Source organism: Takifugu rubripes, chromosome 8 (assembly GCF_901000725.2).
Source record: "Takifugu rubripes chromosome 8, fTakRub1.2, whole genome shotgun sequence".
Taxonomy (NCBI): domain Eukaryota; kingdom Metazoa; phylum Chordata; class Actinopteri; order Tetraodontiformes; family Tetraodontidae; genus Takifugu; species Takifugu rubripes.
In genome coordinates, this window is record NC_042292.1 from 4,354,109 (window position 1) to 4,378,309 (window position 24,201).

A 24,201-nucleotide genomic window follows, 5' to 3' on the forward strand; every position below is an offset into this window, starting at 1 on the left:
ATAGCACCAGAGTCAATAGGTTGCCACCAATCAAGCTGTTCCCGCCCAGGTGACAGATTTCACTGGCTGGACTCGAGTGAACGCAACTTTTCCACACAAAGTTGCAACTCTATGAATTGGAGGAGAATACGATTGCCAGCTGTTGCACCACCCTCACAAAACAGGCATCCAAACACCAAACCTGCTGTCTTGTCATTTAAAAAAAAAAGTGGAATATGTTGCTATATTTATTTTCTAGGACAATCTTCTGGGTTACATCGAGTCCGTCCAGCATTATTCTGCACCTATTAAATGCATGCAAGCATTACCCCACCCCCACGGCCATATGTCAGCATGAATTTGTAAAGAGCAGCATGCCAGTGGCTTGGTTACAGTGCATGCTACAAGCCCTTAATGTGACATTTCCTGTCCCCTGTTCTTTTGTGCTGAACTGGGTTTTGTGCTTAGTCACCCCTCACATCCTGAGCAGAGCTTGTGCTTTGTGTCCTGCTTTGAACATGAGTTTGAATTTCGATACGACAGGCAGCTGCTGCAGCTGCAGTCACGAGAGTAATCCCAGTTCATTTTTGGGATAGAGCGCTGCAGCGAGTGGTTCTCATCTCAATGCCCTGATGTGTGATCACACTTGGGCAAATGAAGACGCGTAGAATGAAATGCTTCCTGCTGAAGGCGCTAGTTTATCAGCTTTGCTGGTCTGTGATTGTGGATAATGGATTCTCCAGATATCTGGCAACTATCAACAGGCTTAAATGGAATTAGCACAAATAGCATTAATGAAGTGTTTCAAATGAGTGCTTCAATAGAATATTCCTGATTACAATGTGGGTTCCCGGAGAATGCTAATGAAGACAATAACGCTGCTCAGTACTGTATGCTGTCAAACCCTACTAACATGCCCCAATTTACCCCATCTTTTCTTAGCCTGCAGATGGCTTTCATCATGGGCATTTTGCTTTGAAAGCTCTTCACTGTGCAGTGTGTACAGGGCATTCCCGCATTTAGCTTCAGCAAAAAGTATATTTAGTCTGGATGAGGCATGCTGGGGAGCACAAACTAGCTTGTGACATGGTTCCAACACATTATAAACTGCAGTCAGTGCCCTCTAACATGTAGCAAGGTGATGTTGGATGTGCTTTTTCACATGCTGTGAGCACGGCCATCAGGCCAGTATGTAGTTGTCAGATTGTGGCTTCCCTAGAGTCACATACAGACTTGGGGGAACTGTCAGTGATGAACCTGGACTGTCTCTGGAGAAAATTCCAGATTTTCGTGGCCAAACATGAATATCATTCAGAAGAGAGCAAAGATGCACAGGTGGCTTTGTCAAATGAAGACCAGCCCTATCTGAGTGATCAGGCAATTAAAAAGAGTCTGAAGACAGGCTCCTCATTGTAAACCCAGCTGTGTCCTTGGATGTCCAATAATCCAAAAGGACATCTGTGAATTGATTGGTCTGTCACTTGAGACTGCAGGGATTCTAAAGGTTGCATTCTAACAAAGGACAGTGTCCTCAGTGTCTCTACCTGCCTCTCCATTACAACAGTAAATATCAGCACATCTGTGAAAAGTTCTGCATGGTTTTGAATATTAAATATAGCTCCTTACAGTCCCTGCATTTAAATGGCCCTTATAAAGGTTTCCAAATGCACGTAATTTCCCAAAATTATTCACAAAGCCCCACAAGAATCCACTGCTGCGGGATTGCTTGGGTTACCGAGCTGTTTAAGTAGCTTTTTCTGTTAAGTTAAAGCCACCAGGTCAAGACAGAACCTGGTTCTGGCTGCTCCAGAATGAAGATTTGATTGAAGGCACATGGATAAAGTCATCGTTATAAATTTAGGCTCTTTTGGACCCATACCCACCTTACCTGCTGCTGTGGAAAGGCAGAAAATCAATGGCTGACATATGGAGAGTATAAATACCTGCAAGAAAAGAACATATTTGTGAATAATGGCATTAGATTACAGCCTCCGTTCAGTCTTTTTTAGACCAAGGGAGTTTGAAAAATAAAGTTAGGTGCCACTGGAGTGAATTTAGTGAAGGAGAAAATTGCTCAATATTCATATGATGGTCTTCTGTGTCTGGAATAACTAGTCCCATTCAGACACTATTATTACACCATTACACAATCACATGAGTAGCTTTTTGAAATTCAGCTTTAGAGGCATTGCATTTGAATTTTGCAGCACGGAGCCTTAATGCACCATTTCCATGTTGCGAATATCGGGCTGAATTGAGTGTTCTGCTCTGTCATTTCAAGCTTTAGCATAAAAACTTTGATTTCCATTCTTATTTCACAGAACCCATGTCCCAGAAATTGACAGGAGCGGTGGAAGTTCCAGACTAAAGACCCAGCTTTTTTCTTCACACTGTGAGTCCCTATTTTTGCTTAAGCAGACCGGGTTCTTTCAAACCGCTGCTTTCATCCGCAGAAATCCTGCAGCCGATGAAAAAATCCAGGTGCATGGGCAAATGACTGCAGAGACAGGGAATTGTGTCTGGTGATCGGCTTAGCGCAGAGACATTTTGTTTGGATTGCAAATAACTTTGTCACTCGAGGAGAAATGCACTTGAGGCTTGCTTTTGCCAAACACAAGGGCCAGATGTCACAATTTGGTCTAAATCTGTAGCGACGATGTCTGTTGGTCTCCTGGAACCCCAGGTATGGAGTTGATGGGCTGAAGCACTTAGTGACGCAATAGCATTTTTTGCTATTCTCTCTCTGTGATCAGTTTCTCGTGACTTGACTCACTGATTTGAGTACTGAAAGAGTTTCAGAGGACGGTGTCTCGCAAAGTCAGCATTTGAAGGGGAACTGATCAATAACACTCCCACCCGCAATTGGCACAAATTAAATTGCTCTTGAACATAAACACTCAATACTTTGTACTAAAGCCGTGTCAACAACAGTAGACTGCCTCGGCCTTCGGGAAGAGTTCTTTGTAGTTTTTCAGTGTCATCCACCTTCACAATTTCTCCAGATGATCAGCAAATTCTGTTTTTTGGGACAGAGTATGTTGCACACTCCAGATGATTCTAAAGCTACATTACGAGCTGCACTTTACTGCATTTTGGAAAGTGACTAATGTGAAATTTGGAGTAATTTAGGCCGCTCTCCAATGCACAGGGTTTTTTTCTGCTAATGGTGAAGAGGCATATTAGTACTCCAGTGATAGACTACATGCACTTAAACTTTAAGGCAACTCCTCAGGGAGAAAGCACTAAATTACTGTCAAAATTCAGCAAAGCTCCTTTGAGGTTGCCAACTTTGGAATGTAGATGTTGAAACCATGTCTAGGATAAGTATATAACATGCAAATGTGGGAGCAGAGTTTTGAAAAACAAGATGCAACACATTGAAATAAGGTCCAGATTCTGGACATGTATCTAATAATTTTAGATTTATAAATGTATATATACTACATATATAATCCGGTTGTATGTCTATATACTGTTTGCTGTACAGTCTTAAACAGATGCAGAGAAATAACCATTTGAATATATTTACCACACTTTTCCTTTAGACTGCTGACATTGCTCAGGTACAAATGCAGGACAATCCGCCTTTTAGACCCAGGTTGAGATTGACAAGGTGTACGCATGAGGAATTTTAGCATCTACAGTCACACCTGTCTGTGCCACACCAAATTCTCTGGCAGGTATTCCAGTTCTATGAAGGATACTCCCGACACTGCTCCACAACAGTTTGTATTTCTGCTGGTCTGCCAATCAGGATCGCAAAACTTTTTTTTTTTTCCTGATTTAAGAAGAGATTCATATTTTTAAAATTTTCACCTGGAAGTTCTCTAAACTTGAAAAGTGCTTTATTGAACACTGGAATATTTACTGACAAATGAGTAAATGCTAATCATGTAATGAATGTCTGGGGGCTGAAGCTGACAGAACTGTTGCTGAGAACGAAAAGCAAAGCTTCAAGACCAGCGTGTGATGGATCTCCCCAGCTGATAACACACTGGGAGCCACACAGAAGCCACCACTGTACTCCTCCAGAACAGCACCATCACTCAGCAAGGGGCCTGGTTAATTACAGAGATCATTTCTCCCCATTTGCCTACAGTAATAAGCCTAACAGCCAAGTGGTTCAGGTGGCACATAATAAAGATTCGGTGGTTGTGAGAGCAAGTTAGCTTTAATCATGTTAGACTGGATTCTACTGAGCTTTCTGTGTGCAAGGTTTGATCACCCACCAAGCATTTTTATCTCAAGTTACTTTATCGGAATGCAGATGCAGCCCTGGGTGAAAAGCAGTAGCTTGTTTAAGAATAAAATGATCTCAGCACATCCATCTGGCAGTGTGAGGTGTGCACCTAAAAGTTATAGAGCTCTCAGACAAAGCCTTGCTTTGTATGCAAACAATGGATTGTCTGTGCATGCATACTCTTCTCCTGTCCTTGGCGGAAAAATGCATTATACCTAACCTCACTTCTACAAGTCACTAAATGCTTTATAATGAATTTGTAGCTCTTAGAGACAGCATTACCTCTGGAATGTCTTATTTGCACACCTTCATTCTTCTTCACACTGTCCGACACTCCTTCTGTACATAATTTTTAATTTCTGTATATACTGTATAATGTACATAGCAATGTACATAATATAAGAGTCTTTTTATTTTTTCTTTTAGTACTTTTCTGTATTGTACACCACGGGCTACCGCTGTAACGTGCAATTTCCCCAATGTGGGATCAATAAAGTGTTTTATCCTTATTTTTATCCTTATTCACTGCAAATGATAGTGATGTTGAATAATGCAGCATGGTATAAATTTAATAATGCACATATCGGTCTGTGTGCTTACACAGAAAGAATCAGTGGACTTTGATTCCTTTAGCGTTTAAGAGAAATAGACCCTGTTGTTTTTAGCCACACTTATTCCCCATTAATCTGCACAGGGAGAATCTTTCAAGAGCATGAAAGCCTGAACCAAAATGTTGTGTGGGGGGGAAAGAGAGAGAGAGCGAAAAAAAAATCAATATAAGTATATTTGCAAAAGGCCATAGCCTTATTGATCTACCTATGTCAAACACTTCCTAAAGCAAAGATGTGTGTTGTGTGCTTTTGAAGCTGTGTGTTGCAAGGTGGGTGGGAAAAACACATGAATCATTCTTGTGAAAACACGCTCTCAAGAGAGAGGTGATTCACTGACGGCCTTCTGCACTTTTGATTATGCGTCTCGGATCCTAAACCAGCTAACCTATCAAATATCACATGTAAAAATTCTGTTTGCAGTGCTACATATGCATTTGCTACAATGTCAAATAAATGACAACTTTACTATTTAGCAGTCTGTGGATTTTAAAGGAAAATCATGTAAAATTGTTGCAAATTTAGAAGATCAAGATGGGTGAGTGGGATAAGATCAATTCAACTGGATAATTTGATTACAAATGCCACAAATGACAGGTTAGTTCGCAGTAACAAGGTCAACACTGTTTATGTGAAAAGTAAGGATTAGTGCATCAAATGCAAAAACATCTTCAAAGTCCGCGTGTAGCACAAGATGACGCATCGCTGCCCTACGAATAACACCTCTGATCTTGCCCTTTCGGCTTGCGTCATTCATGAGTTGAGATGGTGAGACAAGGTGTAAGGGTCAGCGAGAGGAGTGCGAAATTTCAAGGGCTATTTGTTCCAAGGAAGATACAAGTTCAACATGTATTATATCAAGAAATATGTTTTCCATTGAACTTTGTATTCTTTGTGAATCATGTCTGCTGCAAGCCTCAGACATGACGCAAGGCCATTTCTTAATTTTTGCGCATTATAAACGTAATGCAAGGAACAGATACAGACCCTGCATGTCAATTGAAGACCCCTGAGTATTTTGAGGCCAACAATATATTGTTATAATAGACAATGAAGCAAAGCAAGAAATGTTTCCTTTAAGAAGTATTGAGTACTGCCCCCCTCCCTTCCCACCAGCAGCGCATTTGTAGATTTTCTGTTTTAGTTATGTGACACTCGGGGATGAAGCAGTGGCCATGGATGCAACTGGGTTGGAACATTTTCATTACACATTCAGGTGTAAATAGACAGAGAATAACCATGAGAAGATGTCTTTCATTTCTTTTCAGCTGTCTGTGTAATCAGTGGTGAACAAACTGCAAAAACATCTCAAATATAATATTTTACAGCTCTTGAATTCACGTGTTCAAAAGCAATGTGGATTTATGAAAGATAATCAACAGAAGACAGCGGACGAAAATTGGCATCTGTGTGATTGTGAGGACATATGCTAGTATGTGTAGTGCTGATTCTGCATTGCTCACAAGAAAATACAAAGCAGTCGGTCCTAATAGAGAAAGTACGAGTGTCTCACCTCTAAACCAAGATTTTGTATGTACATATCCGTCATAACTACATGTATATTACACTGAAATCCAACATGGAACCTTAAATGTAATATGTCGGAGCCTGGCTCTCAACTTTAAGTACGTCATCAATGTGTGTCCAGAAATTTGAATGCTAATCATATCGGGCATTAAATTAAGTATGTAATCTTCACAAGTGGATACTCTGGACAGCAAATAAAAGTTTTTAATGTAACAATATTAGAAGAAAAAAAAAAGAAAAGTGCTGGCCCATTTTCCAGAGCTGCAGTTACACAGGAAACACCAGTGTCATTGCTGTTTATTTTTAAAATAAGACAGCACTAAATTTTTTGGAAAATGTGTATGAAGGGACGAGATAATGTAAATGTTTGCCTGCTCGCTCAGCGTTTCAGTTTGTCATACAAATATTGTACTCCAAACAAATTACTGAGATATATGCTTCAGTACTCAGGAAACACAAGCAATCAGGCAAGCTGTAAACAAGCTGTCTGCAGGTAAAACACCAAATAACCATGACTGAAACGTTGCCTATACTTTCCCACAGTACAGGGAGACAGACTGAGGAGATTATGGTGATCATTGTAAGTCAGAGCTGAAAATGGTTTTGGTTCTATCAACAGAATGACACCTGTCAGCTGTGGGGCAGCAGAATCAGGAAGCTTCTGATGAAGCAAGACTGTGCTGGTGCTGGTAAAGTGCCGGGTTACAAGTTTCAGGTGGAAAGTTGTGTTTGGTTTTAGCATATCTAAGTGAAACATTCATCAGCTCTAAACTCTTATTGATTCATGTTGGCTCATTAAGAGATGCAAGCTTGGCAGGTAAGCCCCCCCTTTTTTAACACAGGATCGTTAAGATCAATAAAAAACTTAAAAAGAGAACATATAAAAATCATTTAGCATTTTTTTTTTTAAAGTAGGATTTCTGATTTCATTTAAAAGTATCCATGGACTGTTGGGCCCTTGGGTTTTAGGGAGGGACTTTCGCAGCCCCAGGGCAGGAGAGGAAAAGGTCTGATCACTATGGTATTTGAGGGGGTTTGGGGGATGAGGAGATATTCGAGGTAAAGGGGGTATGTCCTTGGAAAAAAACTGTGGGTGAGGAAGAAGACCTTGTCCTCAATTCTGAATGGGACCGGGAGCCAGTGAAGAGATTTCAGGATGGGGTTGTTGTGATCGTGTTCTAGATGTACTGTAGTCTCTGGATGCTTCTGCCAGATATCCCACTGAGGGTTGCAGGACAGTAGTCCAGCCTGGATGAGACAGAGGCATGGAAGAGCTTCTCTGCATCTGCCAGGTTGGATGAAGGCAATGTTCCTGAGATGGCAAAGACATGTCCAACATTGGGTTTTTTTTTAACGTGGATGTCAAAGGTCATTTGGGGGTCCAGTTTAACTCCCAGGTTGATGACAGCAGCACCTTCATAGATATTAAAGTTTCACTTATGTGACACTTAGGGATGAAGTAGTGGCCATGGATGCAACTGGGTTGGACCATTTTCATTACACATTCAGGCGTAAATAGACAGAGAATACAACATCATGGGAAGATGTCTTTCATTTCTTTTCTAGTCACTGGTGAACAAATGCAAAAACATCTCAAATATAATATCTTACAGCTCTTTAATGTGTCATGTTTAAAAGCAATGAGGATTTACAAAAGCTTATCAACAGAAGACGGCGGACAAAAATTGGCATCTGTGCGATTTATTCTGATGATGGTGGAAAAGCAGAGCCTATGTGCCAGTTAGCATGGCTTCTGTTTTATATGTGTATCTGTAAGAAGTTGAGTTTCATCCACGCCTCTATCTCCGCCAGGCAGGTGGTAACGGTGGCTATTGGCAACTAGCAGAGGAAACTGCAACAGGTTTTTTTGTTTGCTTTTTTTTCCCCAAGAACCTTGGATAAAATAGAAGACTGTAGATCTTGTAGTTGGAGGGTCTGGATCAAGAGTGGATCTTTGTGATAGTGGTCTGATGATAGCAGTTTTAATGCTGGTCGGATATGGACACTCAGGAAGGAGTCTTTTATGATCTTGGCAATGAATGGAGAGATGGCAGAGCTGTAGGACTTTATCGGTGCTAAAGGGAAAGGGTCCAAGGCACATAAGGAAGGCCTGATTTTTCTTTCTATGTGACTTGGGAGAAGGAGGAGAGGAGTCGGGGAATCTTTTACCACTGTCACACTGAAATGAGAGACTCTTGTTGAGAAGTCAAGGCTGTTTTTTCCTGCCTCTCACGCATCATCATGTTTAACACATCACCGTTACACCTTAAGGTGTGCTGCAACACTGCGAGGTAAACAATGGACTGCAAGGATGTCAGCAAATCAATGGTAAGCTTTGTTGTAGGTTGAGATTGTCTAGCAGCTGAGGGAAATCGGAACCAGAATGGCATAAGGTAATAACATGAATATTTATATCTCTGAGGATTATGGTATTAGCAGAGGTGGGACAGAGTTTGGTGAAAAAAATCATACATTTCTGTAATGAAAGTAGGAATGAGTTTGGGAGGATGATAAATGAGAACAGTCATGGGAAAGGGGGGTTTAGATTGAAATGCAAGACACTCATAGGAGGATGTTGTAGGCAGATAGATGGGAAAAAGCTCCAAGTCATGTCAGTGGATTACAGCTGTGGCCAGTGCTGCGAGCTGCCTTCATGTAACTATGAAGGGACAGGCCTCATTGAGGGCAGAATAAACATCCGGTTTGTGTTGGGGTGTTTTTCAGAACATTAAGGAAAATCCTCTCTCTAGCCAAATACATGTTGACCAAGGCATGAAGTTGCCCAGTTTTCTGATTGCTAGCCAGACAAATTTGGCACTGGGTAAGGAAACAGTGGAAAAGGAGATGAAAGTTTTCCATTGACGATTGGTTAAGATTGCCTCAGGTTCATTTAACGCTCCTACGGAAGGTCGAAATTGTAACAGTTGCTGCATAAATAAAGTTTTATACTGCATCTTCTACCACTGCTGGGTGATTTTTTTTGATGATTATAACCACATATACTGTTCATGCATCTTCAAGTTCAGTCTGGTCTGACCTCAACAACAATTGTGTTTGTGTTTCAGCAGAAACATTTGTTGTCAGGGTTACAGCACCATGTTCTTGAGCAGCATTGTTGACACGGTTCACTGGCTCTAAAATGCCCCTGCAGTACGTGACGAAGATCTTAAAACACATTATGTCAGGCTGGGCTGGCTCTAAAACTCCCAGATGACATATTTCAACCATTTCAGGAAGAATAGATATTTTATTGATCTGGCAATAATATGGATCACATTCGACTGAACTCCTGTTGTTTATACATTAGTATGTGAAACCAATATAGCAAATCAATTATTTGATTTTTGATCTTTATTCTTGGATTTTAAGATATTGAGAATGTTTACAAAAAGGCTTACCAGAGGGTGTATTTCTCCTCAAGTAACCCCCTGAGGGTATTCTTATTGGCCAATGAAGGAGGGGAGGCGAGAAGTGCCACGATTACAGATTGTCCTACTGTTTCTACTAAAGCACTTTGGTGCTACCTCGTTTTGTTATGAGAGGACTATTTAACTCTTCAATGCTCCATTTACAGAAATATGCTGGTTTCCAAAATGTGTAACTAATGAACAAGTTGGGGTTGTTTGTGATGACTGATTACAGGTCTCCCTGCGGGGGACAGTACCAATAATTTCTGCACCAGGTTCCATTTGTTTCTAAGTAAGAACCTCTTCACCACAAACAGCTGACACTGGCAGAAGTCCTCCAATATCTCTGCCAATGTTTCCTTCTCAGCTGCAGAAGCATTTAGTCATCACCAGGAGCACCATCACCAGGAGCACCTCATTGTTAGTGCCTAGTCTCAGCACATTGTACCTGCTTATCTTATTACCCAGGTGTCAGCTGGAGAGCATGCTGGTAATTGAGGGGAGTAACCTGCCAGTTGCGACTCATTTAGTTAATTGCTTTTTTCTCATTGGACGGAGTCGTTCCAACAGAGGAGAGAACATGACAGGACTGTAATCACAACTCCGTTTTGAACAAGGCGCTCTGATAATCGATACCACAAGTGGTAGAGATACACAATTTAGGTAGGATTTTTAAAAAGTCAACTGTTCCAACATACTTTGCCAAGGAAAGTAAAAACACAAAAGAAATTGTGAATCAGTTCAATATTTCTTTGAAAATGTTAGTTAAGTTTAATAAATACAACTGTAAATTATATTTTTCCTGGAATATACACAAAAAAATACATATAATACACATAAAGGTTGGATAAATTAATTGAAAAATATATTTTAAATAATGTTTACTGCAGGTTTACGGCAAAAAATACTCAACAGCAATGACAATCATATAATTAACTGATAAATTATTGACAGCAATAAACAAGTACTACTTTCTAAGTATATTTATTGACTTAAAAAAGCTTTTGATGTAATTGATCACGCGTGACTACTTTTAAAATGTACATTGATGTGGAATAAGAGATATTGCACATCAATGAGGAAAAAGCTACTTTGTAAATAGAAGTTACATATAATAATAAATCAGAACAGAATGACATCAATTATGGATTTAAATATGGGTCAGTTATTTTACAAAAAACATTTATAATTTTTTAATGTATCTAAACTACTTGGGAGCATCTTAATTGGCCAAAGCTATGTTGTTTTTAGTATCAAATGAAGAACAAGTTGTGCCACTGGTAAATTATGAGTTGGAAAAAATGAAAAAAGTGGTTTGATATAAATAAAATGTTACTCATCCTAAGGAAGACAAAATTTATATTGTTTTATGACAGAATGGGGAAAAAAAGTGTTTCATGAATGACAGATGTGATCGAAATCCAAGGGGCAAATTATAAAAATATATCTATATTTTTAAAACCCTGATTGATGACAACCTCACATGCATAAATTACGGTATACAAAAAGAAAAAAAAAATACACGTAGAAAGGAAACATTGTCACATTATATTTCAAAACCTAAAGATTGTTCTCTACCTAAATTATTGTGTGGAAATCTGGTGCTCAACATGTAAATCCTATGCAAAACCTTTTTTTTTTTTTAAATTTTTGACAGAAAAAGCTTTGAAATCATCATGACCATCACCATAGAGATTCCTGTAACCAATATTTAAAATATAAGAACTTGAAATTTTGTGATTTAGTTGATATTTAGAATATTTAAGGTGATATGCCAGGGCAAATATATTATCTAGATTTTAAAAGGAAGATAAGTCTTTAAAAACACCTAAATTCAAAACCAATGTGGTGAAAAAGAGTACAGTTGTGAAAGGTGAAGAGCTAAGGAGCAACCACAGCAATAGTCAAAAGAATCAAGGTCAATTGATATATTTAAAGATTTAAATCAAATGTATTATGAAATGTTACGTTTAGTCGCAATAGAGAATTATGTTCAATTTATTTCAAGTTATTTAAATTTACATGAGAACAGTAAAAATAGGCTGAAAATACAATATCTGTTCTTCATTCTGCTGTTTTATTTAAATGTGTTTTTTTTTCATTTCAATATGTTTGCTTTATTATGTAATTGTACACAACACATTTTTTCTTCTTATCAGGATTTGTCCTTTTCTATTCTGAGTTTAAGAAAATGGAATTATCCAAGAAAGGGTCTCATCAAGCTCTTGCTTTGGCCAACATTAAAGGCAACTGGAGAGAGTTCCATAGAGTTCCATAGAGTTGAGTCGAGCAGTTGAGGAACAATGTCAGATCAGCACTATTTTCAGTGATGTGGCACATATTTAGTATTGTGTTTATTGTTGAAATGGTGAGTCAGGGAATAAATCAACAATTTTCCCCACAAACTCTTGAAAAATCAGCAAGGGAGTGGTAATGTACAATCAAATCCAATCAGTAAACATGGCCAATGCACACATGTCCAGGATGTGCTGTAAACGCTGTGATAAACACCAAAGCAGAATGGTCCTGCAAGGAGATTTGAGAGCTGTTTGGCACCTGTGCCTCAGGTCAGCTGTTCCTGGACGTGTCAAGGAGCCTTTTTTTTAGAGCCTTTTCCACTGCTGGTGCCAAACTCCCACTGAATGACAAGCCCCTTGACTGTCCATTTTTAAAAACTCATCGTAAAACACACTTTTATGTACTGGCTTTTGACCCAGCCTGAGACTCTCCTCTTCTTTTAGTGTTTTATTGTTTTGATTGTTTTACATCAGGCACAGAGCATCTGTCGTTGGAGGACATAGCAGAGTCTGTGTGTGTGTGTGTGTGTGTTCTTTTTGTTTTTTTTCATTATGTCAAATCATTTCTGCTCCTGGGCCACACAAATTTTCTTCTGAATTCCTGGTCAAGAGAAAAGTGAAACTGCCCGTTGACACCTTTACTGTGTCAACTGATCCAATAAGTGCAGGGCAAACATGCTGGCTAAGAATGTTGGTTAGACAACTGCCAGCATCAATAATACCAGTCAGAGCAATGATTCTTCACGGCAGTCTATCTTGGAGCCTTCAGAGGATGCCCTTGAAACCCATCATCTTTCTCCAACTGTTAACTTACAGTCAATTCGTGTTAAGAGAGTTTGGGAAAGCCGCCATCAGCGTCCATGTTCCCAGGGCAGAAATCAGCAAAGCGCCAACAAACGACAGACAGCAATCCCAGTGACGCACAAGGGAAGGCAGGGGGGTGGAAGACGAGTGAGGTGTGCACACGGAGAGAAAACACAATGCTCCCCTGCATCGCGGCGTGATCGACGGCATCCGCCAGGTAATAAATCAGATGCAGCAAAAAGGCAGGATGGGTGTTCGGGGGGAGACGAGGCTTCCCAGAGATGCCGGGTTGCCGAGAGAGAGACGTGTCGGGAATGTGAGCAGGTGCTCCTCTGCACACAGAGGGAAGAGAGAGACCAGCCTGTCCTAATTTAGCCCACCTGATGAAAAATGGAAAGGAAAGTGCTTATTTGGCTCACCCTTCCCTCCCCTCCACCGCTGCTCCTTCTTTTTTTCTCCTCCCAATAACCTCAGCTGCTATCCTGCCTCCTTTGCACCCTCCGCGCCTTTCGTCTGTGTCCCGGTTATACCCATTCTTTGATCTCCGTTGCATCCATTCAACCCACCTTCCCCTCCGAACTAAAGACGTCCCTGGCTGTGTTGAGCCAGACATCGCTCCCACTCGTGCGCAGCGTAGCAGAAGGCAGACACCCTGCATGTCTGTTTCTAAAATGGGAGAAACCAGATTGTAACTATAAAAGTTCTGACTGGAGTCTTGCTTTGTCACTGAGGGGAATATTAAGTCTGCAAATCTGGAGATTTGAGAATTCTTTTAGTGCCAATTTCAAATTGAGAGACGGGCCGCGTAACCGACATGGGCCCATCCAGCAGCTTGTGAAATGTTAACCAGTGGTCTCTGCACCAGTGTATCAATCTGTGGAGGATGCACGTGACCAACACGACAAACAGCTGACATTTGTGTACCACGTAGCAGAAATGGTTGTGGAGACAGCAGGAAACCCCGACAATTTTCAGCAAGGTCTCAATGATGTCATTACTGTAAATAATGTAGTATGGCTCGTATGTGCTCTATGAAATATATATTAGAGCCAGTTAGCACTGTCATTTGCTCCGTTGGTATGTCTTACTTCAGGTTTATCACTGGATCCTCTCCGTACCCGGGTGGTGCGGGGTCAGGAGGAACACAACTCACCTCCCATTAATTTATGATGGTCCCTGTAAGTGTTGTCATCATGGTGAACTCCATACACTTATCTGAAGGTTAAAAAGGTGTTTTCTGACATTCATGGGGATGTGAAGTAATCATTCATTCATAAATTCAAGTCAGTGCACGTTGTTCAAGTTGGATTTATTGGTCAATTTTAACCTTCTTTACATTGTTGGCCAGTTGGAATGCATCATAGTAACACATCCCCACAAGTGGTGCAGCATTGACCCCTTAGCCTGAAGCTAATATTTGTGTGTACACTGTCACCGTTTAAATAAAGATAACCGACCCATACATATTTAAAACTGTTTCAGTGATGGATCAGAATGTTTTCCATGATCGAGATATAATGTAGCATGAATAATCCATTAGATTCTCGCATGTCAGAGTTCGTGGCAGCTCATGCAGCATATAAGAGAAAGAAATTTCATTAGCTGTAATTGAATCGCACCATCATAGATTATTAATGATGCAGTCCTGCTTTTCGTCTAATATTATGTTAAGCCCTTCTCCAACCTTTTCTGTCGAATCCTCTCGTGACCCATCAATCAACCTTTTCTGTCTGGGCAGGCTTTCTGTCGACAAGTTAGACGAATTAGTGCTACATCACACGGATCCATGTCCACCTATGATGTTCCATCACCAAGGCATCATCACTGTGTGGTCCAACTGGTGGCTCCAGCAACCCTGTGGCCTCAAAATCACTTTTAATGCCAATCACCGGCAACCTTGTTTCTCCCCTGTTAAATGGATGGATATTTTGGTTTTGTTACGCATTTATAAAGCAAAGTTTTGCAAAGGTTGAGAGAAAGGCTCTCGAGATGAGTCACTCTGAAAATGTGCCATTCAGAATGATAGGGATTTTTAATTAAAACTTTGTTTTGCATCGATGGAGGCTGCACTTTTAGACAAGTGAACATTGTCCATACACAAATTCCAAAAACGTTGTGCTTGCCAGTTCAATTCGACATGCTGGAAGTAAAGGCTTGTGTAAGAACACACTGATCTCCAGGAACAGCAGTGATGTGCTGTTTTATTTAGTATTTTGTCCTCAGTCTGGACTGCAAATACAGGACATAACTGCTCCGCACTTGATGCTATGCTACTCGTGCCTCCCCTGGTGGGACTTTCATTCCTTTTAATGATTTCTTTATTTTAAACCAGCTGTAGGAGACCACCCTGGAGATGGTGCTGATTACCTGATGTCCCTGGTGTGTGTGTTCCAGTGTGCAGGAGAGGAAGCTCAGCACGCTCAGTGGGGCGGCCTCCAATGATGCTAAGATGAGCCCTTGACTTTTTGTGTTTGTGAGGTTTCAAATCAGGATTCAATTTTGATTTATTCCATCTTCTGTTGCGCACACATTCTCACACACAGACAGGCGCACACGGGGGGCATCTCACAGAGCAAGTGTCCTGGTCGTCCATCTCAGCTTGACATCCCAGAACAGTGATGTGTTCCTTTGAGTTGATTGCACAGAGTATATTTCACTGACTGATGGCGTCTGCTCCCTTTGCTGTACCCCCCCCCCCACCCCACCCCTCCTCACTCCGTCAACCTCTCTCTCTTTCTCTTCATCCATCTCCAGCCAGACAGATCTCACTGTCTCTTCATATATTGTGTTGTTTCTTCTGGGCAACCATATATATGAGACTAAGTGAAAGTTGTGAAGTAATAACAGATATAGTGTAAAAAGGGACTGGTTCATTGGGAAATGCCAGTATTTTTCCAGGCGTTAAACAAGTGCTGTGCTCCTCCTTCACTACTCTGCAGTGACATTCAGCAAAGAAATGCGCTGAAGAAAAGGTGTTTTTCCTCCTTCACAGTTGGAGCACTGATGCATTTTTCAACTAAATCTAAATTGATGTTGGTTTGCCATATTCTGTTATTACTCTATATCAGTATGGGCAAACCACAGTTGAGGGACACAAGACCCACATAAGCAGATACAAATGCAGCCCAGGTGTTGCTTTTTTCATCTTTTTAGGGTCCAGAGTTACTGGTTTTATCTTTTCCTGGAGGCTGACTGGTTTGTAAAGTTTTATAGATACCGTTAACAAAAAGTAAAAAAGCTGCACATATCTGAAATTTACAGAGATTAAGAGTTTATGGATTTGCTGATACATTCATATTGATGCTCAATATTTAAAGTATAACTTCAAGGCTGCTGAAATCAAAAACACATCTAAAAGCTTGGGCTTATTTTAGGCCCAATTCTTCTAAATGCCGCCAAAGGTTATAATTGTCTTTGAAATGTGGAATCCCTCCTGCCTGTTGACTCGTAAGTGGCAATTACACTGGATAGCACCAAAGCAACTGCAATTATAAGCCCCCAAAATGCACTCGAGTCATAAGAGAAGATGTATTTAGTAGGGAATGAGTGAATTATGTGTCCCTCAACAAGAGATCCTGTTTATAAAGCTTCTTCAAACATATCCAAGATAATTGGGCAGTGTTCTCCAGCCACCTCTTCAGCTGTGATGCCGTCTGCTGAGCTAATCTTTTGTCCCGCTGGTTCACCATCGGGGTGACAGATATAATCCTTTTGCCAAAACAGGCCTTCATTGGAGTTGGGAAACAGACACACACACACACACATGTATATTTATATTATTTTTAAAATCTAAAACAGCCATGTAGATAAACAGATGAATAGGCAACAACTGTTGACATCACAGGAAACACTCACTCACTTTCTACTGCTTGTTCCTCCACTTAGGGTTGCGCGGGGACTGGAGCCTATCCCAGCACAATGGGCAGAGGCAGGGTACAACCTGGACTGGACTCCAGCCAATCGCAGGGCTAACACATATAGACAATCATTCTCTCTCACACTCACACCTACGGGCAATTTTTAGAGTTTCCAATTAGCCTAATCCCCAATCATGCATGTCTTCGGACTGTGGGAGGAAGCCAGAGTACCCAGAGAGAACCCACGCAGGCACTGGGAGAACATGCAAACTCCACACAGAAAGTCCCCAGCCTCAGTCCCAACCGGGGATCGAACCCGGGGCCTTCTTGCTGTGAGGCCACAGTGCTAACCACCACACCACCGTGCCGCCCATCACAGGAAACATAAATGTCAAAATATCCACTGACATTGAATAAAACGCTAATATGGTCCATTGATGTTGGTGCCCTGAATGTATTAAGAGTTTGTCTGTTGGCATCCATGATCCATCCATCCACCCACTTATTGGTAATATAGACACCAAACATTTCAGTTCATTTGTTTGTCAGCGTCACCTGAACTGCACTTTAAGTCACTGGTTGTGATAACCAATCAGACTTTTAGTGCTTGGAACCTGTTTGAGAAATAAATAGGAATGACATGAGTAAAAGTTAGTGTCAGGGTCACTGCAGGAACAATAACCGACAGGTCTCACAGACAACTTTATGGCATGTTTGTCTGCATGCCAGCATGAACGAAGAGAGGAGTCTCTGTGGAGAGTTACTGTCAGCCACGCATCATTTCAGGGTCCTGAGGGCGGACTTCAACGGATAAAGAACTTTTCTTTCTGTAACCAGCCAGGCAGTGAGTATTATCCTGCAGCGGGACAAACTGAGGGACTCTGAAACATATCATGAAGACTGAAGGCTGCTTCTGTCTGTGCGCCTCATTTATGTGTCTGTTGCGATGGCACTTTTGGAAAGCAAATGTCAGCATCTTGATAAAGACATTAAAAGGCACAATAGATGGCGTGACTGAAGGAGCCGATGAAGACAGTCAATGTCTCATCTTATCAAATCGGAAAATGAGGTCAAATGCACAGTGATGTAATAGCAGATAGATGGTAACAATGAATAATTGTTTCTCCGCAACAGGTTTGACCTTCTTGTTTCTCCTCTTTATCCTCATCGGTCTTAATCTAATTTTGAAATAAACAAAATAAATTGTTTACTTGTGGCCTCTACATCCTTTCTAGTAACAGAATTACTCTTCCTTCCATCTTCAGCCCACATCTGTGTCAACATTACTATGTCCTGTCCATGGGGGCTAACACCTAATGATGGGTCAGTCAGGTCTGAAATGGACAAAGAGGATCTATGTGGTTTTTCCAAGATTAAGGCTAATGTGCAATCCCACCCTTAGGTCACTCACATTTATTCCAGTTTTAAGATACCAAGAACAGACTTTAATGCTGACCCAGCGCTCGGCCTCCCCCATTTTCCCACAGTGCTTCTCCTCCACGACAGGCTCCTATAAAGTTAAGATGTAGACTTGTGTTTGACCTCCTCCACTCCAGCAAATGACTACAGGGTTAAATAAGTAGTTATTTCCTGATTTCAAAAAAAGGTAAACAGTGATACCTTGCCTTTCTCTTAACTTTACAAGTATGCTAACTCTGTTATTGCTAACATAATGTTTGTTGTCATCGGCTGTTTCTCATTTAAATATTTTGTAATAGACTACTCCTCCTGAGATCCATCAGCATATTAGAAACATAAATGAATACATACAATGTAATACAATGCAATTTTGATTAAATTACAGAATTATTTACATGCAAAATTTAATATACAATAGGAATTAACACGTATTACTATATAATATGGTCATGAGCTTTGGGTAATGACCGAAAGAACAAGATCACGGGTACAAGCGGCTGAAATGAGCTTCCTCCGTCGGGTGGCTGGGCTCTCCCTTAGAGATAGGGTGAGAAGCTCTGCCATCAGGGAGGAGCTCGGAGTAGAGTCGCTGCTCCTCCGCGTTGAGGAGCCAGATGAGGTGGCTTGGGCATCTAGTTAGGATGCCCCCTGGACGCCTCCCTGGTGAGGTGTTCAGGGCATGTCCCTCCGGTAGGAGACCCCCGGGAAGACCCAGGACACGTTGGAGAGACTATGTCTCTCGACTGGTCTGGGAACGCCTGGGGATCCCCCCGGATGAGCTGGAAGAAGTAGCTGGGGAGAGGGAAGTCTGGGCCTCTCTGCTTAGGCTGCTGCCCCCGTGACCCGACCCCGGATAAGCGGTAGAGAATGGATGGATGGATACTATAAAATATCACAAGCAGTTTAGAATTCAAACATTTATTTTCACCCCTAAGACCCATTTGATAAAAGGTTTATTGACCTGACAGTTCAGTAGGTGGGGAGCCTCTTCCATATTGTTAGTGCGTGGAACATGACACTTCTCGTCAGAGCACTGGTCCTGGGCAGAAGAGGTTAAATGGCACTATGAAGCCTACCTTGTATTGAAACTATGAATTTTGCTAGTGGACAATAAGTGAGACAACAGACATGAATCCTTTTTAGAAGCATAAGCATGTTTTGAAAACAAAATTCAGTTAAATTACAATCCGTCCTCGACTCTCAACTGTAACCTCTCATCTCTCGCACTTGCACCAGTTCTAATTGAGCAGCCCAGAGTGGAATAACAACAAACAACCAGTGAAGGTGAGAGAGAACTAGGCACTATAAACTCAATTTAATTGTGGTGGTATAAAAATGTGCACATTTTCTTATATTTCAAATAGCTTGACTGATTTTAAAAACTACATTTTTAATGTGAGAAATCCAAGCTAACGTGGAGTCGATAATGACTCCTGGCAGTTTGGCTTCGTTCACTTGATCAATGGAGGTATCATGCAAGGAGAATTTTAAATTGGGGATAGATTTTAAAGTGACTTTTGAGTCTAAATCCAGACACATATATATATATTTTAAAAGCTTGACTTTTAACTTATTTCCAATGGCCTAATTAGAAATCACACTCCATTCTTGTTGAAGCATGCACTTTGATGAATCACTGCTAACTGAAGTAACATAGAAAATAGCATCAGCACAAGTATTTTTCTGAGCATTTTTAAATAAGAATGAAACCTCATTCACTATTATGCTGTAGAGAAGATGCCCAAGGCAACTACTATGTGGCATACCACAGGAGAGTGTATTGCTGCCATTCACTTAGATAATTATAAAATAGATAATTGAGTAATTAAAGCCATAAGAAGACAGTTTCTTGAACAACAGCTGATGGTCAACCCCATCAAAAGCATAGCTAAAATCAAGGTATACAGCACTCACCAAGTGTTTTCTTCTTGCCCATAACATCATTTAAAGTCATCCAGAATGTTTTACTGTCACAGCTCTTTAAATTTGTATTGCCAACATTTTTTTTTTTCTTTTGGCTGTTTAGTTTTGTTGCTTAATGCCTTAATGGGCTTGCCAGTCTCCGAGATTGCCTGAAGTATTGGATGTCTTTGGAGCCTGTCACTCTTTTTCACAGGAATTTTGAGTTCCTCATCTTGTAACCACAGAGCTTTTGTCACTCGAACAGAGCAGCGCATGTTAATCGCAAACAGCAGTGAAAAGTTTCATAAAAGTATCTCATGCTTTCTTGGTATGTTTTCCTTTCAGAACTGAGTCCCAGTTTAAGTTGTCTATGTCTGTGATGAAATCAACTTTGCAAAATAATGGATGAATTCTCTTTTATATAATCCTTTGCCCTTTTCTGAGCAATTCAACTTTTAATAATTGTGGTCACTGAGGCCCACAGATATAAAAACCACTTTAGTACACTTATCAGTACAGTTAATATAGAGGTGGTCGATGCTTTTAGGGATGAGATCCCTTCCCTGGTGTTTAGAGTTTACTCATTCAAAAACTCATATCAAGACACTCTTAAGCCTTAGTTGACCAAAAAGTGACCAGTTGCATCACTCCTACAACAATTGTCAACATTTAACAGCTACTGACATGACAAAATGTTAAAATGAATCGAATTGTAATAAATAGTACATGAGCAACAGCTCTAAAATAGCGAATTATCACTGTGTTTATCACTTATGAACGCGCCTGTAGCCTTACCTCCAGGTAGCTTGGCAAAAGTGAAATGTGAGTGTAACCCTTAAGACGTAACCCACGGGGGTTTAAACAGCCAGGTCAAGCCCACCAATAGAAAGCCTTCTCTCATTCATCAGCCTAGCCACGCCCATTAATTGCAGTGAGTCTGCGAGCAAGCAAAGAGGTCAGATTTCAAACCAAAAGTTTTTGACTTGCTAAAAAAGACTGCTATATAAGCAAAATTAGCATGTTTTTACTGGGGGAAAAAAGGAAAAAACATGTTCTGATGATTGTAACCTATTCTGATGACTGTGCTGCTCCATGCGAGTCACAAACGTTTTTTTCTTATAGATCTGTGGATGATGAATGAATATCTCAAAAAGACTTTCGCAATCCAATGAAGGTGTGTAAGTGTTCATCCACAAGTGCTGAATCACACTTCCCAAACAGTTATTGCTTTTACAGTGCCTTTTTTGTAGAAAAAAATAGAAAGAAAACAAAACATTTGCAAACACACATTTATTTGATTAAAAAAAACAACAACAACAAAACCCAATACAGAACTTTCAAATTGATTTGTGTTCGTTGATAGCAAAGCACGTGTGGAAATCTGGGAATGTGCATTTACAGATATTAATGAGACAAATTTGTCCCTATAAATTATTTATCTCCTCTATTGTAAAGATGAAAACACTTTCTTCCTCTTGAGTGGAAGCCATTTAAAACTCATGGGAGCCAGGTTATCCAACGTGTCTCTTGAGTTTTTAATAATATGCATTCATTAGGCCTGCAGCACGTTCCATTTTTCCATTACAGAGAGGAAATGAAAAAAAAAACTGTCCCCAGTCTTGAAGACAGGTGAATAAGCTCACAAATACAAGGCCATAACACACAAAAGAGCTCGAAATTCAATTTTTACATGTTACCATTACACAAATGAATACCAAAGAGATATTTCAATAATGTCTGCAAAGGAAATGTCAAGCTAGGTGAAAGAATGAAGAAATTAATGAACAAAAAGGCAAGATAATATGCTGCGGCTCCTCTGACGCATTGTCCCTGGCGTTTGATACAAAGTTGACCTGACAGTCAGAGAAAATCAAACTTCTCTTCATCTCCAAAAAAACGTTGAAAAAACACCCTCGAACAAAAGATGGCCAGACGGACGCCAGAGCCCGGGATTGACACGCTAATCTCGTTATTGTTTCCAAAAGCAAAATGGATTTTCAAAGGCCTTTTTATCGAGCAGAGCGCAGCGTCTTTGCCTGAGTCAATATAATGTTGGATCGCTGTAAACAGAAAGTCTCTTGCGTCTCTCGGCTGCCAGCTATTTGTTCACTTGGATACCAAAGTTGTTTGTCAGATCAACAACTTTAAACAACTTTTACAGCTCTTTGCTCGGGTGCCAAATAACACATATCTTTTTTTTTAATCTATAACCTCAAAAAAAGATTTGAACATGCATTGTTTAATTAAACAAACTTACTAACCAGGGTTTCAGCTAACTGGATTTGTTAGCCAAAAATATGAAAAGAGAAAGCCAGAAGATAATTGGGAATTTTCAAGTCCTGTTGAGCAGCCTTGCCAGATGTTCTTTTCTCTGATTTCGCTGAAGTACTGGAGAAAAGGCGCCAACAATGACCTCACAGGGGCCCTCCTCGAAATAAATGTCCCATTTTAATTGGGAGTGGGTAGAAAGGCCACCCAAAAAAAGGGTCTGAACGATAAAAATGTTCTTTGGTCTGGTTGTTCTGTCACAGTCAAATGCTGCTCCCTGTTTGGAACCATTAAAATAAAATAGAGTTCTTGGGATTTTTCAAGTCAGCTTCTCCAAGATGTGGTTATGGGCTTTTATGGGTAGCATCGGATTTGAATGAGGTGTACGATAGCAATGCAAGTATGCCATAAAAGCATAACCAAAATGTACGATTCCAGACATACACATCAAAATGATGTAAGACATCAAAGCACATATGGTAGCCACATCAGGCGGGGTGCAAATTAGGTCTTGTCTTCATAGGCCCAATATATTTTCAAGTCTGACTCTAAATATTACCACCACTCTACCTCTGAGACCTGCATGAGCCTCTGAGGAGGTCACAAGACAGAAACTGAGCATCATGCATCTAAAAAGGTAATTACTGTGTTTACACCATTGGAAGTTGTGATTGCCACTGCAGACCCTGTTTACTTTTGAATTTTGCTTTTGATTATCCAAGGCATTTAATGTTAAGGGTTTGCTGTGCACACAGGCCCGAGCAATCTGCCCGAGTTTACTTTTGTCACTTTGCTTTGTTGTTATCGAGAGAGAGAAAAAAAAAAAAACTGCCCCCAGAGTAAAGCGTTTAGAGACTGAATGTTCAGAAAGCACATTCAGAGCCGTTGAGTGGCCTAGGCTCTTTCACCAAAGTCTAACAACATCTAGAAGGAGATCAGACTGCAAATGAAATTAGAATATCAAAAGGCACATTTCCTGCAGTGGGTATTCAGCTTCTTTATTGTTGTTGCTAGCCTTTGCTTCACCAGGCTGATACACAACATTACGCTCCCACTGCAAAGAGAGGCGGCTGCCAGGAGGTAGCATCTGCACACAGCGTATGTGTGTGAGTAGGTGTACATGTGTGTGTGTGAAATGGAAAGCATCCGAGCGACTAAAGGATCTGGAGGCGATGAATGCAAGGCTGAGAATTTAATGATGGGGGGCTTTGGAATAATGGTTCAGAGTCAAGCAATATTTGACTGATGCAGGGGTAATCCTCAGCTCCCGTCCCCCCTGCTTGAAGGTGATAATGCCTTCAGGCGGCTTTACAGGTGCACGTGAAACTGGGATGAGACATCAGAGTAGCGGCAACTTCAGTTTTGCATTATCCGCCTCGCCACAGAGGACTGGTTTATCTTGGGTATCTAAATTTCACAGCAACAAAAGCCAACAAAAATAAGCACCTGCAGCAAAAGTAATTGAACTTTAGAGGATGACACTGTGAATATGATTATAAGGCTAAATCAGATAGGACAGTAATAAACCAAAGTACTTCCTCACAGAAGTCAGATAGTGGGCAGTGGTAGCTCAGTCTGTTGGGACTGGGCTGAGAAACCGAGGGTTCTCAGTTCAACCTGTGTAGTCAAAACATGGAAGGTGTTCTGGTAGGAGAGGATGGGACCAGAGCACCTTCAGAGCAGTGTCGAGGTTCCTTTGAGCAAGTTACCGAACCCACCAATGCTCATACAGAGCCCTACGATGAACTGGCGACTCGCCCATTGTGTACCCTCCCCGTGACCCCCAAAGAAGAAGAAGACGAGATGAGGCGTCGGATATCAATTTCTTCAAACAAGAACTTGCTTTTTATTTATGTTAAAAATAATATAACATCACTCAACTACTATTTAAAA